This window comes from Malaclemys terrapin, chromosome 5, assembly GCF_027887155.1.
Source record: "Malaclemys terrapin pileata isolate rMalTer1 chromosome 5, rMalTer1.hap1, whole genome shotgun sequence".
NCBI lineage: Eukaryota > Metazoa > Chordata > Testudines > Emydidae > Malaclemys > Malaclemys terrapin.
Genome location: NC_071509.1, coordinates 53077560 through 53096480, shown reverse-complemented (window position 1 = coordinate 53096480; position 18921 = coordinate 53077560). Strand labels below are relative to the sequence as shown.

The window sequence follows — 18921 nt, the reverse complement described above, 5'->3', positions numbered from 1 at the left end:
AGTGAAGAAACAAGGATAGAAAAATGTGAAAAGACTGAGCAAGGAAGACATTGGAGGGGGTGAGGGTAAAGATAAAGAAACAGCTGCAGTAGTATGAGTGGGTATCCTAATGTTCTTGCCTCATCATTATTTTCCTGCCACTGAGTTCTGAAAGAAGCCTAGCTCAGAATGGGAGGCATATCTATTTTGTGATAGCCACTAGAGTATCATATATCAATGAAATGTTACCGCTGCCATGTACAACACCTAATTTTCTTTGAAATATATGTTTAAAAAAGCCACATAGAATCCTTTATGCCCTCATAGTATTTCCAATATATCAGGCACCTGTTTTAATTAATCTCCTTTGAAAAGACATTACTGTAAGGTTGTTTACTTTTCAAAGTTTCTGTCATGAATGAAGGTACTGAGGTGAAAATTCAGAATCTATTTGCGTATTTCACCATTGCTAGGTTCATCATTGGTGCTATGAAGTCTTTGCTTTTTAGAAATCTTTTCTTATTTGAATACTTTTGACCTGCTTTAAATCTCAGTATTAACATGCTTCACTAAAAATATGCATGTTCCCTACAATCCTTTACTGTTGCCAGCTTCAGGGAGGTGGAAGAATATTATAAGGCATAAATTAACAGTGAGAGTAGCTAACCATTGGAACAACTTTCCAGTGGTTGTGGAGGATTCTCCATCACTGACAATAATTATTTCTGGGAAGTTCTTTGGCCCTTTGTTATGCAGGAAGTAAAACAAGATGATCATGTTCCCTTCTGGCCTTTGAATTTATGAATGTATAAAGTAGGGTGAATAAAAATTATTTAAAAATTAAAACAGTTTTTGAAGTGTACATAATGGATTTTAATTTACGTTTTTAAATTTGAAGTAATTGTAATTTACATAATATTGGTTTGCTTCTTTCCATTTTATAGTCTTTAAGTTGCTAAAATAGACATTTTATATTTGTTTCTTTAGTTTCCTAATTTTTAGTCAGACTTTAGATTTTATAGAGTTTTTTCTAAATTTCACATCTAAAATGCTTGTCTGCTGAAAAAAACAAGTCTAGGGCCTCACTGCCATCTTTACTGTGCGAACAACACAAACAGCCCCTGCTATATTTGCAACCAACACATCAAACTTTGTCAATAAAGTTGAAATGCTTCAACTGGACTTTAGTCCTCCACCAGGGTTGAAGTCAATGGGACTTGTACTCCGAAGGTCATTTAGGTGCCTTTGAAACTCTCAGCCTCAAATGCCTAAATATGAGCATAGGAGCATGTTAAGCGCCTTGTTTTTAAACTCTGCCGTGCGTGTGTGTGTACGTATACGTGTATATATAAGTTCATAGTAATTTTGTTAGTATTCTGAAAGTCCAAGCCTTTCATTGTTTGCACTGAAGTAATTTTATTTTGAAGTGATAACATTTTATGCCACAAAGTAGTTTTCAATAAACCTTTAGCCTGTGATGCTGCAAATGCTTGTGCTTAAATAAGACTACTCATGCACGTGTTTAATTTTAAGTCAATTTTCATAAGTAAAGTTATGTATCTGCTTAGATGTTTGCAGGATCTGAGCTTTAATTTTCAGTATTTTGTTTTTTGCCCATTGCAGTTTTATAAAATTCAAATAAGAGACCCTACTAGTAGTGACATTTTTTTTTCAAAATAATAGCATTTATAATTTAGTTTATTAAAAATGTTAGTCCGAAGTTGCAATGGCAGAGATCTTTAAATTAATTTTATAAATCCTCAACCTGATTTTAAACCAGTGGTTTTAAAAAAAAGTCAAGTTGTTTAAATAATTTAGATTGCCGTGTTTTAAATCACTCTGCTGTAAACAGCAGAGCTGTGGTAGAGTAATGAATATATTTGATTCTTTTGGATCACAACATCTTTGCATCAGACATTTAATTTTTTCAAAAATACGTATAACTGAAAAATATAATGTATTTGCAGCACCATAGTTAACAAAAACAATGCATGAATAAAGTAAAAATATAACTATATTTTGCCAAAAAGTTAAGCAAAGAGTTGTATCACACTTTGTTTATAGCCATTAAAATAGAGAGCAGCAACTTGGCTAACCACCTGTAACAAAGCAATTATTAGTATAGTTGTGTGCAAACACTGTAGTAAGCTTTAACATTAGAAAGTTTCTTGGAAGAGGAAAAAGCGTCCATTAAAAATGAAGAGTAATGTTGTTGGAAAGTGTAAATAAAATTCTAACATCCCTTAATAGCTTATTTTAAGTTCTTGTCTACACTACAGAGTTTTGTCGACACAAGTTAAGCCAACAATCAAAAATCGGTATAATTACATCGCCTGTGCATGTTCACACAACACTTCTTCTGTTGGCAGAGCATGTCCACAGCTGGTGCTCTAGTATCGACAGAGAGAGCAATGCACTGGGTAGCTATCCCACTGTGCTTCTCACCACCTTCTGCAGCTAGGAGTTGTGGGAAGGCGGAGAGAATCACAGTGCATCATGGGTGCATGCTCAATGTCCCATTATGCAGTTCTTTCTGCCCCAGCATTCCATGGGCTTCCCACTGTTTCACAGCATTTTTCAACATCCCCTGTTTACTGTGCGCCTGCCATCTCTGCCTGAAAGGATGGATCACACATTGCTTTCTAATATTGTGTTCAGTGTTATGAACACAAAGTGGGTGGTCATGCAGTATATCATGAGCTCCAAATCTGAACAGGAATCAGAGTTTCCTGACCTTCTGTGTGCCATAAAAAGAAACAAGACCAGATTACGGATTGGCCTTCACGGAGTAGCCGAACATGATGGACTGTCGCTTTTGGGCTCAGGAAACAAGCACTGAGTGGTGGGATTGCATTATTATGCAGGTCTGGGATGACAAGCAGTGGCTGCAGAACTTTAGGATGCAGAAAGTCACCTTCTAGGAACTGTGCAGAGCTTGCGCCAGCACTGTGATCCAAGGACACCAAAATGAGAGCTGCCCTCAGTGGAGAAGCGGGTGGTGATCGCTTTGTGGAAGCTGAAGACTCTAGACTGCTAACACTCGGTCGCAAATCAGTTTGGAGTCAGGAAGTCAACCATTGGGACTGCAGTAATTCAAGTGCGCAGGGCCATTGATTGCATCCTGCTACAAAGGACCGTGACTCTTGGACATGTGCGTGAAATATTGGATGGCTTTGCGGCAATGGGATTCCCTGACTGCCGCAGGGCGATAGGTGGCATGCATATTACAATTTTGACCCCGGACCATCTTGGGATGGGGTACATCAATAGAAAGGGGTACTTCTCTATGGTATTGCAGGCACTTGTGGATCACTGCAGGCGTTTCACTGACATCAGTGTGGGGTGGTCCAGGAAGGTGCATGACGTATGCATTTTCAGGAACACCGGCCTGTATAGAAAGCTCCAAACAGGGGCTTTCTTTCCAGACCAGAAGATTCCAGTGGGGGATGTTGAAATGCCCACAGTGATCCTGGGAGACCCAGCATACCTCTTAATCCCATGGCTCATGAAGCCTTACATGGGAAACTGGGACAGCAGCAAGGACTGCTTCAACAATAGGCTGAGCAGGTGCAGAATGACCATAGAATGGGTCTTTTGCAGTTTAAAAGTGTGTTGGTGCTGCCTTTATGGCAGGTTAGACCTAAATGAGGGAAATATTCCTGTGGTCATAGCAGCCTGCTGCACACTCCATAATATTTTTGAGGCTAAGGGTGAAAAGTTTCCCCTGGGGTGGAGCATGGAGGTGGATTGTCTGACTGCTGGGGGAAGGAGGGAGTGTGCTCGCATGTGTTCTGCCTGGAGCGTGATTAGGGACTTCAGCATCTCTGTTTGCTCCTCCATCACTTATCTGCTCCTGGCCTTTTACAGTGTGCTCCTCACTCTCCTTTCTGTCCTGCCATTCTATTTTAAATTTGCCTTTCAAGGTCTCTCTCCGCTCCCTGCATTCTCTTTTTTTCAGCCTCTGAGGATTGGAGCACCTCTCAGAACATGTCCTCCTTGCTCCATCTTGATTGCTTCCTTATTTTGCAAAGACACTCCACCGGTGTGTAGGGGGTTCCTCTGAAGGCCGCATCTGCAGAAGCACAAGAAACTACACAGAAGCATGATTGTTAGTTCACACACAGCATTGAATCATTATAGTAAAATACACCTCTTTTTACATACGAATCACTTTCTCTCTGTCGCTTGACAAGCACACGTCTCGGCAAACCTCCTAAACATGGTGAGTGTGGCCCAGGGAGGTAGGGTGGAGGTTTGAGGGTTCAAGATGAGGCAAAGGGTAAGGGGATCACTGCAGGCCATTAGGGACAGTATTGTAAAAATCTACCACCATTTTCCACAGGCAGGGGTCATTGAAGCCGATATCTCACTTGTGACGGTAAGCAAGTGTGCATCTCCTGCACTTGTGCGGCTTCAGACCATGTGCTGCTCACCTGTGTGCTGCTTTAATCCCTGCACAAGTGACTGCTGATTGGCGTGGGAAAGTTTCCTACAATGAGGGAAGGAACAAAGCGGTTCTGCCAAGGAACCTTCAGCACAGGATTGGGAGTACCTGCAGGAAAGTTTCCTAGAGATCTCTCTGGAGTATTCCCGTGAAATCTTAGTGAACATTAACACACTGTTCTGCCACACTGCTTAGCTGCACAAGGGACTGTGAAGTCTTGTAAATTTCTATCCCTTCATCCACTTCTAGAATTTACAGAGCAAAGGATAGTTCTACCTCATATAACTGAGCAGCATCTACTCAAAAAGATCACTTACCAGGGCTCTCCTCTCCTGCATCATGCGTGCCAAGAAATTGACTGCTGGGACTGGCTAGACCCCTCTGGAATAGAAAAGAGGTCTTGACTTGCCGTGCCACCAGATGGCCCTGCTGTGTGCTCCACATTGTCCTCCAACTTGACCTCCTCCTCCATGACTTCATCCTCTGGATTGAGTCCACTGTCCACTACCTCCAGCCCCACTGAAGTATCCACAAGGCTCTTGGTGGTGGAGTGGGGTCATCACCAAAGATGGCATCCCGCTCCTTATAGGAGCAGCAGGTCTTCAGCATAGCACCAGAGCGATGTTTTGCCTCCCTTACTTTCTGATATGCCTGCCTTAGTTCCTATATCTTTGCACAGCATTGATCATAGAATCATAGAAGATTAGGGTTGGAAGAGACCTCAGGAGGTCACCTAGTCCAACCCCAACTAAATCATCCCAGCCAGGGCTTTGTCAAGCTGGGCCTTTAAAACCTCAAAGGATAGAGATTCCACCACCTCCCTGTATAACCCATTCCAGTGCTTCATCACCCTCCTAGTGAAATAGTTTTTCCTAATATTCAACCTAGACCTCCCCCACTGCAACTTGAGACCATTGCTCCTTGTTATGTCATCTGCAACCTCTGAGAACAGCCTAGTGCCATCCTTTTTGGAACCCCCCTTCACGTAGTTGAAGGCTGCTATCAAATCCCCTCTCATTCTTCTCTTCTGCAGACTAAATAAGCCCAGTTCCCTCAGCCTCTCCTCATAAGTCATGTGCCCCAGCCCCCTAATCATTTTCATTGCCCTCCACTGGACTCTCTCCAATTTGTCCACATCCTTTCTGTAGTGGGGGGCCCCAAAACTGGACACAGTACTGCAGATGTAGCCTCACCAGTGCCGAATAGAGGGGAATAATCACTTCCCTCGATCTGCTGGCAATGCTCCTACTAAGGCAGCCCAATATGCTGTTAGCCTTCTTGGCAACAAGGGCACAATGTTGACTTATATCCAGCTTCTTGTCCACTGTAATCCCTAGGTCCTTTTCTGTAGAACTGCCACTTAGCCAGTCGGTCCCCAGCCTGTAGAAGTGCATGGGATTCTTCCATCCTAAGTGCAAGACTCTGCACTTGTCCTTGTTGAACCTCATCAGATTTCTTTTGGCACAATCCTCCAATTTTTCTAGGTCACTCTGGATCCTATCCCTACCCTCCAGCATCTCTACCTCTCCCCCCAGTTTAGTGTCATCTGTGAACCTGCTGAGGGTGCAATCCATCCTATCATCCAGATCATTAATGAAGATGTTGACCAAAACCGGTCCCAGGACTGACCCCTGGGGCACTCTGCTTGATATCGGCTGCCAACTAGACATCGAGCCGTTGATCACGAGCCGTTGAGCCCGACAATCTAGCCAGCTTTTTATCCACCTTATAGTCCATTCATCCAATCCATATTTCTTTAACTTGCTGGCAAGAATACTGTGTGAGACTGTATCAAAAGCTTTGCTAAAGTCAAGGTATATCACGTCCACTGCTTTCCCCATATTCACAGAGCCAGTTATCTCATCATAGAAGAAAATCAGGTTGGTCAGGCATGACTTGCCCTTGGTGAATCCATGCTAACTGTTCCTGATCACCTTTCTATCCTCTGAGTGCTTCAAAATTGATTCCTTGAGCACCTGCTCCATTATTTTTCCAGAGACAAAGGTGAGGCTGACTGGTCTATAGTTCACTGGATTCTCCTTCTTCCATTTTTTAAAGATGGACACTTTATTTGCCTTTTTCCAGTCGTCCAGATACGTGTCCCATTCATAGCCTTTATCCAACAAGCCACAAAAAATCTGCCTGTAGGTATCAGAGTTCCTACAGCTGGAGCAGAGCTGGGACTGTGCTGCTACCTCTCCTCGCAATGTCAGGAGATACAGCAACTCAGGTGTGCTCCAAGTGGGAGAGGGTTTGCTGTGTGAAGCCCCCATTGTCAGCTGGGAAGATGCAATGTGAGCCATCCACACCGAGCAAACAGGAATTGGAATTTCCCGTGGGCCTTTAAAGGGGGAGGGTGGATGCCTGTGTTCTGAGTTCGAACTGCCGATCAGAGCGGTCAGGATATGCATGGTGGGACATCTCCTATAGGCCACTTATAGTGACATAACCAAGTGCGGTGTCTACACTGACACTTTGTCGATATAACTTTGCTGCAAAAAGCTCAACACTTCTTGTCGAGGTGATTTTATTTTGTCAGCAAAACAAAAGTGTTTTGTTGGCAGAAGGAACATTGCAGTGTGTGTGTACACCTCCATGTTTTTGTTGATTAAACTTGACATTTGTTGACAAAATTGTGTAGTGTAGACAAGGCCTAAGACAATTTTTTCACGATTTTCTAATAAATCCTCTAATGGTTGGAGTCCCGATTTTTTTATTTTGTTGCCAGTGTTAAGTAGAATAACAGCAGGCTCTGCACTTTATTGGTGGCATCACTGAAACCTCATTCACAGTGTTTTAAGAGAAGATATACTCTACTGAGCAGAAATACATATTTCTTTAAAAAGAAAACTTTTCTACTTTTCCTTCTATACAGCTGACCCTTGTTAGAGAACCGCACTCCAAATATTGTCTGTATGGATGCCTGTTTGTGGGATGCTTATGTCCCCTAATTTTATAAATAGCAATGACCACTGACATAGTATGTGAGATTCAGGCATTTTCGGGACCTTCCATAGTGCTGGATTATTTGATTCAATTGGCAAACGGGAAGCAGAGTAGGGAATGGATTCAAACCTGTTTACCAAAATAAAACATATTAACTGTAAAATAGTCTAATACAACTTTGTTTTAAACCCAAACATGTTAGAGCTGGTAGTTATCTTTAGTGTTTGGCTTCGCTAATTTTAATATCTTCAATAATGATCTGGAAAGAGAGGATAGCAGCATGCTACCGAAAGTTGCCGACGCTAAATTGGGAGACGTTGAGAACTTGAGAGGACAGAGGTAACAGAGAGCAGCCTTGAGAAGTTAGAAATATGGGGAAGAAGCTTTAAGCTGGATATTTAGACTGGAAATATGCAAGCAGTATGAGAGTTTTGGGGTGATGGTGGTAGAAATAACAGTCATTTTATGAGAAACCGGGAAATCAGTACTGCTGAAAGACTTAAGAGGGACTGAACAGAAAACTAAATGTAGCCATTGCAGCCCCTCAGCGGTCAATATGATTAGGCATTACATACTTGAGGCTTCAGTATGAAGGAATAAGGGGTGATAGTCCCTATGTGACTAACTGAGAGCTCATTAGGAATTTTACTTTTAATTTTGGTATATTCTTTTGGTCTAAAATCAGGGAACCTTTTCTTCTGGTTTAAAATCAAGCATGGAAAGTTTCAATCTTCAAGAAAAATTTGAGAAATTACTACTTTATTGATTACATGCATTTTAAAGGCACCCATTACTGTGGTATCAGTGCCGTTAAAGTCAAGTTATTAAGATTTCCCAATAAAGTTGTTATTGCGTGGCTTCAAGTCATTAAGATTTCCCAATAAAAAGTACTGGAGTAATATACCCAATCTTCCACAGTTTAACTTAAAACCAGAAAATGTAAAGAACTGACCAGTCAGCTAAGTGCCCTGGATTTCATAGCTTACCATCTATGTAATGCCTGGTGAAAGCAACTGCCCAACGTTTTGCTTTAAATACAATTCCCATGGGAGCAAATTCCTGACGTGGAAACCTGCATCAGAGCAAGTTATGAGGGGGTTATGATGGAATACAGAATATAACCTTAAGCTTTGCTATCCTGAATGCAACAATTTTCATTTTTGTTTTGTGACAGCAAGAAAGGGAGTTCTCCCTTGCTCTATCCAGTTGCAGGTGCTAGGGAGTCAAATTTTCAGCTGTTGAAGTTTTTGTTTAATTATGACTTCCTGTTTTTATAACAGGTAGCTGTAGTGGGAGGGAAGTGGAAGAATCCAGTGACAGCCACCAGAGTTTTAGAAAAGTAAGTTTTTTATGTTGTCATATTTTGTTAGTTTCATAAGAAATAATAATAAGTTATAACTGGTCAAATACAGAAGTGTATAATAGAGCTACAGTGTTTTCTATTCCTTGAGTATATTTAAAATGTAGGTTTCCCAGAGTTTATTCACTATTTCTTCCCCACCCCTCCCAGCCTTGTGATTAGAGGAGAGCTGATTCTAAAAAACTGAGGTTCCACAGTGATGATTTGGATGGGCAGGTTGGTATAAAAGTGAAGTCTCAATTCAATTCCCTGCCCAAACTCTCTCAGGCTGTCACTGACTGAAGAGCTGAGGAGGCAGTGCAAACTGTCCACTCTCCACAAGCACTTAGGTAGCCATTCAGTTGTGTGAGATTCACCTGCATACAAAGAGTTAAGCAACAGAAGCAATGTTAACAATGTACAATCCTAGAGATTTAAAAACCTCAGCCACTGTAAAAGAATCCCATTAACAGGCCTTTATTTACATATGTTTGCATTTCCACAAATGGAATAATCAAGTTTCAGATTAAGTCTTAGGTTCCTTCAATAGCACAGTCTAGTACTGTACTTGAGTGATGCAGAATGCATCTACTATTCTGTTCTTGTAGAATCTGTTAGCTACATTTCAAGAACCTTACAAATTACATTGCCAGAGTTCTCCACTAGCCTTAGGATTAATGCATCCTTTCATTGCGTGTACATAGCCCCATAGTGGTGTCCTTTATGTAGATGAATACCATATAAAAATATATACTGAACATATTATTAAAATATTCAAAACTCTGGCTGACCTGTTACTAAGAAGAGCTAGCAGCTCATGTCAGTGTGTACACATTGCATAAATGCTCTGCTTTCTGCATAGGCTCCCCATTGAATATAGAGTTCAGTTCCAGGTTTGTGTCCTGATACTCAAAGCCTTCTGAGACTGGCCCTAGCTATCTGAGTTCCCTGATTGATATGTTCCACTGAAATGATGAAATTATTAAACAGGGAAGAATGAATGTGAAACTGATTACTTTCAGAACTAAATACATAGATTTAAATGAGTTCTGTAGCTTTCTCTCAGCAAGTTCTACACACACACACACCCCACACACACACCCCCAAGATAATTTTCTACATGTGGAAATGGGAAAGAAAATGGGAGCTACAGATCTCTAATTTAGAATACTTGGAAGGCTCTCTTATAGTGTGCTTTTGGTAAGCAAAGATGGTAATATGTGGCTACGAGCACTATCTGAGTTGTATTATTAAATGAGTTAATGTGTTTGTAAAAAATTGGGTGCTTAGCATCACATAGGAGCTCTTGAGTGGCTCTGAAACGGGGCAGGGATAGAGGGTTAAGAAAATTGTGTGCTTGACTTTTCAACCTTTACATTCTTCCATAGAGGTTCTTATGAAACTTCCTAAGTCTTCAAAAAAAAAAAAAAAAAAAAAAAAAATGCAGCCCCTCCCCCCCATCCACCCGCCTAATTCTGTCATATGGAACTGTATTGACCCCTCCCTCCTCAGGTTGGGCCATCAGGAGGGTTTGAGCCTTTAGATTACCAGCACAGACTGCTAACAGTAAGTAGTAACCAGCAAAAAAACTTCAGGACCAGACTCCAAAGAGAAACTGCTGAGCTCCAGTTCATTTGCAAATTTGACACCATCAGATCAGGATTAAACAAAGACTGTGAATGGCTATCCAACTACAGAAACAGTTTCTCCTCCCTTGGTGTTCACACCTCAACTGCTAGCAGAGCACCTCACCCTCCCTGATTGAACTAACCTCGTTATCTCCACACTGATATATACCTACCTCTGGAGATTTCCATTACTTGCATCTGAAGAAGTGAGGTTCTTAGCCACGAAAGCTTATGCTCCCAGTACTTCTGTTAGTCTCAAGGGTGCCACAGGACCCTCTGTTGCTTTTTATCCTCTATGTGGCACAAAATGAGGAGGAGACACATACTTTGCCAGTGGGTTTCACAGCAGAGATAACGTGGATTCCAGATTTCCATGTTCAATCCCAGGCATTGGAGAAGTGTGTGCTTGGTGCCCTCTTCCTTCTTTCTCCATTGCTACCTTCTTCCCACATGTCCCCAGCTCCTGACCCCTCTGCCCCCGTTACCCCCTCCCAAACCTCCCCTCCCTTTGCTTCTATCCATACCTCTCTTCTGCTTCTCTCCACCATCTGGTTCCTGCAACACCCCCTTTCCCATGTTCCCCTGTACAGTCCAAGGGTATGTCTGCACTGCAGCTGGAAATGTGCTTCCCAGCATGGGCAACCAGACATGCACTAGCTCTTCTCAAACTAGCATGGTAGAAACGGTATAGCCAGTGGTAGCACAGGCAGCAGCTCAGGCTAGCCACTTGAGTACAAACCTGCCCTGACTCCCTGGGAGTATACTCGGGAAGCTAGCCTGAGCCATTGCCTGTGCTACCCCCCCTCCCCCCCCCCAAGCTGCTATTTTTAGCATACTAGCTCAAGCAGAGCTAGTGCTTGTCTATGTACTGTGCTGGGATGCACACTCCAAGCTGCAGTGTAGATATACCCTAAGTCAGGCTGATTCCTCCTCCTCACTGTCTGGGTTCCAGAAAAGGGCATATTAAGGCCACAGGCGAGAGAGTCTCCCTGCTCTTAATTTTGGTGCCTGGCATCACAGTGGGCCCAGAGCAGCAACTGAAGGGAAGGTCTTGCTCCACCCCTGCTTCCCTGAGATGGAATGTGCTCAGGTACTTTGTGGGGATGGCACATACAGAGTCTGGTCAGCTGAGAGGCTGGAGCATGCTCAGTGGAGACAGAATCTTTGGAAAACTTAGCTGCCAAACTTGAACAAGTTTCTACTGAGCTTGTGTTAACTGAGATTTTTCAAAAGCTTATGACTTGGCCAAATTTGGGGTTTTTTTCCCCACGAGAACAGCAGAACTTATATTCCTGATACCTGAGCAACCTTCCTCTTGCCAAATTTCAAGTCCCTGCTCCAAAACATGGAGGCACAAGAGCGTCTTTTTTTTTTTTCAAGTTCATAACCAATTTGTTAAAATGGGCAAAACACTGTATGTTTTGTTTTTATTTTTCATTTGATAGCTAAGCAGCATTAGTTACCATAGTAAGTTATAGCTCTCTAGCACTCCTGGGAAGGAGAGTGTGGGCAGCACCACTCTTGTCTTGGAGTCTGGAGCACAAGCCTCTGGCTGTGTGGTGCAGGTCATTTGGTGGCTGGGAGGTGGGAGTAAAGAAGTCCAAATGAAGAAGTCAGGAGGCATCTGCAGCCCACAAAAGGCAGAATCTAGGGCCTTCAGAAAGCCAAAGAGAGAAGAACTGGCTCCTTTCCTTTCTGAGTCAGCCTGGGTGGTCAAGGCTCCCAAGTGTTTCCCCAGCCAGAAACCCCTTCTTCTGAGGGCTAGGGAGCTCCGAGTTACAGCCCTATTCCTTCAGGATATGTCTACACGGCAATTAAAACCCACGACTGGCCCATGCCAACTGACTCAGGTTCATGGGGCTCGGGCTTCAGGGCTGTTTAACTGTGGTGTAGATGTCTGGGCTGGCACTGGAGCCAAGGTTCTAGGACCCTGTGAGGTTGGAAGGTCCCAGAGTTCGGGCTGCAGCCTGAGCTGGAATGTCTACACTGCAATTAAACAGCCCGCAGCCCAAGCCCTGCAAGTGAGAGTCAGCTAGCATGGGTCAGCTGTAGGTGTCTAATTGCAGTGTAGACATACCCTCAGAGTGCTGCCCCAAACTGAGCAGGGATCCACCTTTTCAAGGACCCACCCTCTCCAGACTTGACAGGCTTCACAGTTGCAATGGGTTGGTGCTGATTGTGCCCAGAGGAGCTTTTTAACACCTTTTTAACACCTGGAGTGGGGTGTGATGGGTTTGGTCACAGAAACCCCCTTGGGGCTGTCACCTGATGTGCTGAGACTACCTCTGAGCCCGTTTTCTCTGCCGACTTGGGACTTAAGAACATAAGACTGGCTTTCCTGGGTCAGACCAAAGGTCCATCCAGCCCAGTATCCTGTCTATCGACAGTGGCCAATGCCAGGTGCCCCAGAGGGAGTGAACCTAACAGGTAATGATCAAGTGATCTCTCTCCTGCCATCCATCACCACCCTCTGACAAACAGAGGCTAGAGACACCATTCCTTACCCATCCTGGTTAATAGCCATTAATGGACTTAACCTCCATGAATTTATCCAGTTCTCTTTTAAACCCTGTTATAGTTCTAGCCTTCACAACCTCCTCAGGCAAGGAGTTCCACAAGTTGACTGTGCGCTGTGTGAAGAAGAACTTCCTTTTATTTGTTTTAAACCTGCTGCCAATTAATTTCATTTGATGGCCCCTAGTTCTTATATTATGGGACCAAGTAAATAACTTTTCCTTATTCACTTTCTCCACATCACTCATGATTTTCATAGAATCATAGAATATCAGGGTTGGAAGGGACCTCAGGAGGTCATCAAAGACAAAAGCAATACTGACCTAGACTCAAAGATCTGTTTTGAATGCTTCTGCTATTCAGACTGAGGAGGATTGAGCGCAGAAATAATTTACATTTTTAAAAAAGTTTTATTCTCTACCTCTACAGTTCTTTGACAGTTTACTACTTTTAGGAAGAAATTGTTCAGTAATTTGAGCTAATTTTTTTAGTGAAAATTCTTCTATGTTTTTAAATATTAATACAAGAATAAAACATTTAAAATCTCTTTTGTCTTTGGTCAGATACATTAAAATGTTAATTTTCAGGGGAAAATGTGACCAGCATTTTAAAGTGTTTAAATATCTGAAATTGCTAAAGCATTATGTCTTGAGTATGGGTGTCTGCAAGCTGATGAGCGGTCTCAATGCTATTAGCTTCATATAAATGAAAAACCTAAGTCCATTAATATTTGAAAATTCCATCTTTTATAATCTTGTTAACTCTGAGACGTTTTCAAGAGAAAGTAATTAGGATTTTATAAAGGGGCGTGTTTCTTTTTTGTTTAGCACTTCTGATGTCGAATAAACACCAACGCCTGTTAACTTGTATCTATCTTGCAGAAGACATTTGTTGCTTTGCGCATACTTTTTTTCCCTGGGACTATTACTGATAAATCGTTTGAACATGGGTAACTTTGGGTATCTACATATGGTGTTTCTCCCATTTTGAACTGCCACAAATAGTTACTGTCATTTGCATGCATCTTCATTTTATTTGAAGGAAATGGGAAAAAATAAAGTGGAATGGTTTTGCCTTGTTACATGAGAATGTATCTAGCTTGATATGGCTCACATAAGAAAAAATTAATAGCAGGAAGTTGAGACTAGTTGACTCTAAGTTTAGGTTTGCTGCTAAAGTAAAGATTCAACCAGCTTTTTTACACATTAAGAATGTAGCGCATACTCTCCAAAATTACAGCACTCTTTGAAGTAGAGAATAAAGTTTGAGAATTTGCAAGCAGTATGTCTGGCATATTAGGCTTTGTTTGTTTTTTTGATTATTTATTGAATATGGGGAAGAAGGGAAGATCAAAGGTAAGGAAGAGTGAATATACAAGCCAGGATTGAGGAAGTAATTTAGTTGAGACTAGAAAAGAAAGGCAATTGATTCCCCAAATCAGGCTGTTAAACCCTAAATTTTGAAATGTATCATCAAAATGTTTCAACATCATTAGGCTTATACTCATTATTGATTGTCTTTTGTGTATGGTTCTTCATTGTATTGAGCTGGGAGGAGGGGAAGTGTTCATTGATATGCTGTGAGGATCAGTGTTTAAAGCCAGTTTCATTTAATATCTTAATGATCTGGAAGCGCACTAAATATCATCTGAAAATACAATTAATTGGGAGATGTTAAAAACAAAAGTGAGGACAGAGATAATACACAGGCCTAAGAGGGGAAGAAAAGATGGGCTTGTGATTAAAGTACTGGACTGAAACTTAGGACATTTTGGGTTCTATTGCTAGCTCTGCTACTGATTTCTTCTCTGACCTTGGGCATGTTATCTATAACAGATGCCTTTTCCCATGTGAAGCCTAGTGCAGGATTGGGAACTTAAACTCTTTGTACCTCAACTCCCCATCTGAAATAAGGAAAATAATATCTACCAACCTCCCTCGCAAGGGTGTTGTGAAGCTAAACTCAGTGTGTGTGAGGTACTCCGACATCATGGTGATAAATCCCACAGAAAAGCCCATGAACAGGGAATAACAAAAATAAATTATCCAAAAAGAGTGAGGCATACATGCATCTATTGAATAATCCAAAAATACAGATATTAGTTGAGAAGGAAATACCTAAAGAGAAATAATACCAAAAGAATCCTAGGCTTGAGTGTGTAAGAGACTTGACGTGCTTGCGATATAATATGATGACAGGAAAAAAAGCTAATGCAAATTTGAGCTAGACACCATGAAATCATGTTACAGATGAGAGAGAGAGATAGTGTCTATAATGGTTTTATTTCTGGGCACCTCAAAACCAGAGAGAGAGTGACAAATTGGAGGCAATAAGGGATGATGAAACATAGTGATAAATGGGGTTTGCAGAGACTGACTTGGTATAAAGGACTTACAAGAAATTTGTGTTTAGCTTAGCAAAAGCAATTAACAAAATGTTGTAAACATTTTCAGGTATTCTAAATGTGTAAGCACCAAAGGGGGAGAGGAAATGTTTGAGGTGCAGCAAGGAATAACAGGGTGAAATTGAGCTAAGGAAAACTCAGATTGAATATTTGTGAGGGAGGGGTGAATAAGGGGAGTCAGGACTAGAAGACTGTGGCTATGTCTATACTAGAGCTTATGTCGGCATAACTTATGTTGCTCAGGGCATGAATAAACCACCCCCCTGAGTGAGATAAGTTACACTGACATAAGCGCCAGTGTGGACAGTACTACGCAAAAGAATTAATGGACACAAATCTGACATCGGGAATCATAATACTCAAAAACCAGTGGGAGAACACTTTAACCTGTCTGGTCATTCAATGTCAGACCTGCGGGTGGCTATCTTACAACAGAAAAACTTCAAAAACAGACTCCAGCGAGAGACTGCTGACTGGAATTGATATGCAAACTAGACACAATCAACTCAGGATTGAATAAGGACTGGGAATGGCTGAGCCATTACAAACATTGAATCTATATCCCCTTGTAAGTATTCTCACACTTCTTATCAAACTGTCTGTACTGAGCTATCTTGATTATCACTTCAAAAGATTTTTTTCTCTTACTTAATTGGCCTTTCAGAGTTGGTAAGACAACTCCCACCTGTTTATGCTCTCTGTATGTGTATATATATATATCTCTCCTCAATATTTATTCCACTCTATATGCATCCGAAGAAGTGGGCTGTAGTCCACGAAAGCTTATGCTCTAATAAATTTGTTAGTCTCTAAGGTGCCCAAGTACTCCTGTTCTTTGTCAGAGGGAGCGCTTCTCCTGTCAATATAGATACTGCCGCTCACAGAGGTAGTTTTATTATGCTGACGGGAGACCTCTGCCCTGTCAGCATAGAGCATCTTCATGAGATGCACAGCAGTGGTGCAGTGTAGACATGCTCTGTGAAATCCTTTCCCAGTGGTGGAACGGTTCAGCATGTGCAGGAGCATGGAGGGAGATAACTTATTAGGTCTCTTTCATCCCTAACTTTCTGACTTCTGTGAGAATATTCTACATTCTGACTTTCAGTTGAGCATGTCAGCCTAGTGTGAAAACCCTATCCTAGGATTTACAAAGCTTGTTCTACAGAAGAACTATTATTACTTTTAAATGGTTTGTTCCTTCTGTTTTTCATTTCTAATCTCTGTGGCTCAGTTTGATATTAAAATAACTACAGTGACCTGACCTCTTGATAGTATTTTTAATCTATTCAAAACCATGAAAAAATCTTTCCTATAAAAATATGTAATAAGATGTAAAAGCAAGACTTCTGTAAGTCCCATAACATTTACCTATAAAATGTCATGTACATACTGAAAAGGTTGTACAACCACACTGTATATACAGGCAAGAAGTTGGTATAGATCTAGGCCAGTGAAATATTAGAAAAAGGCATGAAAAATGTAAACCCCCATAGAATACTAGTTGTATTTTCAAGTGCCATGCAGGAGATTAGGTAGAATGCCAGTTGGAATAAGAATTTCACAATTCCTGTTCCATCACACTCTTCTTTCCCACACATGGTTTCTAGGCTCTTGAAGTGTGGTGTGTGGTTGCTGGTGAGAATATGCTTAAGGTTGGCGGGTTGTCTGTGGGCAAGGACTGGCCTGCCTCCTAAGCTCTGTGAAAGTGAGGGATCATTGTTCAGGATGGGTTGTAGATCACTGATGATGCGTTGGAGAGGTTTAAGCTGAGGACTGTAGGTGATGGCCAGTGGAGTTCTGTTGGTTTCTTTCTTGGGCTTGTCTTGTAGCAGGAGGCTTCTGGGTACATGTCTGGCTCTGTTGATTTGATTCCTTATTTCCTTGTGCGGATATCATAGTTTTGAGAATGCTTGCTGAAGATCTTTTAGGTGTTGGTCTCTGTCTGAGGGGTTGGAGCAGATGCGGTTCTCTGTCTGAGGGGTTGGAGCAGATGCGGTTGTACCTCAGTGCTTGACTGTAGACGATGGATCGTGTGGTGTGTCCAGGGTGGAAGCTGGAGGCATGAAGGTAGGCATAGCGGTCGGTGGGTTTTCGGTATAGGGTGGTGTTAACGTGACCATCACTTATTTGTACTGTGGTGTCTAGGAAGTGGACCTCCCGTGTAGATTGGTCCAGGCTGAGGTTGATGGTGGGGTGGAAGCAAATTCTTTGGCCTAATGTTATGTAAGACTAGATGATGATAGTTGTTTTCCCTTCCTGTCTTAAAATCTATGGATTTTATGAAGAAGTTGTTTGTAAAATCAATCTATGTATATAATAGTGTTTACAAAATAAGATTACAAATTCACTGTCTCTTTAAAATATTTAGTGAATTTAGTGATATAGGAAAAATACTGGATTGACTGCCCTAGCGACTTAAGTTCTTTGTCCACACAACAGATATATAGGGTAGGTAGAGGCAATGCAAGCTTCCCTACGCTTCTTCTGCAGCTTCTCAATTCTGTCCTGAAGGGACTGGTGCTAGGAGTGAGATGATTGCTCAACCTGCAGGCCTTGTTCCATCTTTGAACTCACTTCTGAGAATCAGTGGTACCAATGTTAGTACCAGTTGTGGAGGTAGAACTCGACTGTGATTACTAATACTTTCCATATAGATATCTGCCCCCACCCTCATGTGGTATAAACTTTCATTATTATCTTGGGCAGGATTCTAGCTGGTGACTCTGTAAGTGCTTTAAAGACTCAATATCTCATTTCCTTTGGCCACCCAGATATGTATGTGCTGCAGTTGGGATTATGCCTCTGAGCCCAGATAAACAGACACATACTAGCTCACTAAAAATAGCAGCATCAACACTGTGACACAGGTGGCAGCTCAGGCTAGTTGCCAAAGTACAAATCCATCCAACACTCTGGGTCCGTACTCTGGTAGCTAGCCTGTGCTACCATCCATACTACAACGTTGACACTGCTATTTTTAACGTGTTAGCTCAAGCAGAGTTGACATGTGTCTGTCAGCCCAGGCTGGGGGAGACACTTCCAACAGCCGTCTAGATGTACCCCTCGTCACTCACTGTCTACCTCTGCTCTGCAGGTCAGCATGAGGTGGAAATGTTATAGTGTTGCCAACTCTCATGATCTTGCTGCAAGTTTCAGTGTTGTTTTTCTTAAAGCCCCAGCTGCTGGAATCAGGAGATTGCATGAGAATCTCCGCTTTAATTAAAAAAAAAAAGTTTCTAGCCCTTATGATTGCAGAGAAAAGTTTGAAAATGTTGCTGGAATATACTCTAAAGGCTTAGCATCTAGAAGGCAAATAAAAAAACCTAATATATATTTAAAATCTCATGGTTTTTGGAGACCCTCATGACCTGTGAATATTTTGGCCTGGCAATACTTGTGTAGGCATCCAGACCTTTCTGCAAGCTTTCACGTTCATGCTATTTTCTACTTACCAGAGCTATGTGGTTTTATTTTCTAAAAGCTTTTCCACTGTGCTTTTTTCTTACTTTTGTTTAAATTTGCATATGTTCAGTTACCAGTTATGAAATAGTCAAAAGTTTTTTTTCTTCCTTTCTCTAAATTCCCTCTTCAATGTTCCTTCAACTTCCTTTTTATTATACTCTTTTTAGACATTGTGAAATGTGGCTCTGTTCTGTTTAACCTCTGC

At 41.7% G+C, this 18921-nt stretch overlaps 1 protein-coding gene across 4 annotated transcripts in view; it reads left to right on the top strand.

Annotated features, from left to right (window-relative positions):
• Positions 1–18921, top strand: part of CLOCK (clock circadian regulator) — a 111325-nt gene that overhangs the window by 42373 nt on the left and 50031 nt on the right. For 3 of the 4 annotated variants that reach the window (XM_054029637.1, XM_054029635.1, XM_054029636.1), the window contains exon 3: positions 8650–8708. The exons of the other annotated variant lie outside the window; for it this stretch is intronic. The gene's annotated coding sequence lies outside the window, so the exon portion shown is untranslated. The remainder of the gene's footprint in view (positions 1–8649; positions 8709–18921) is intronic. 4 annotated transcript variants of the gene reach the window in all.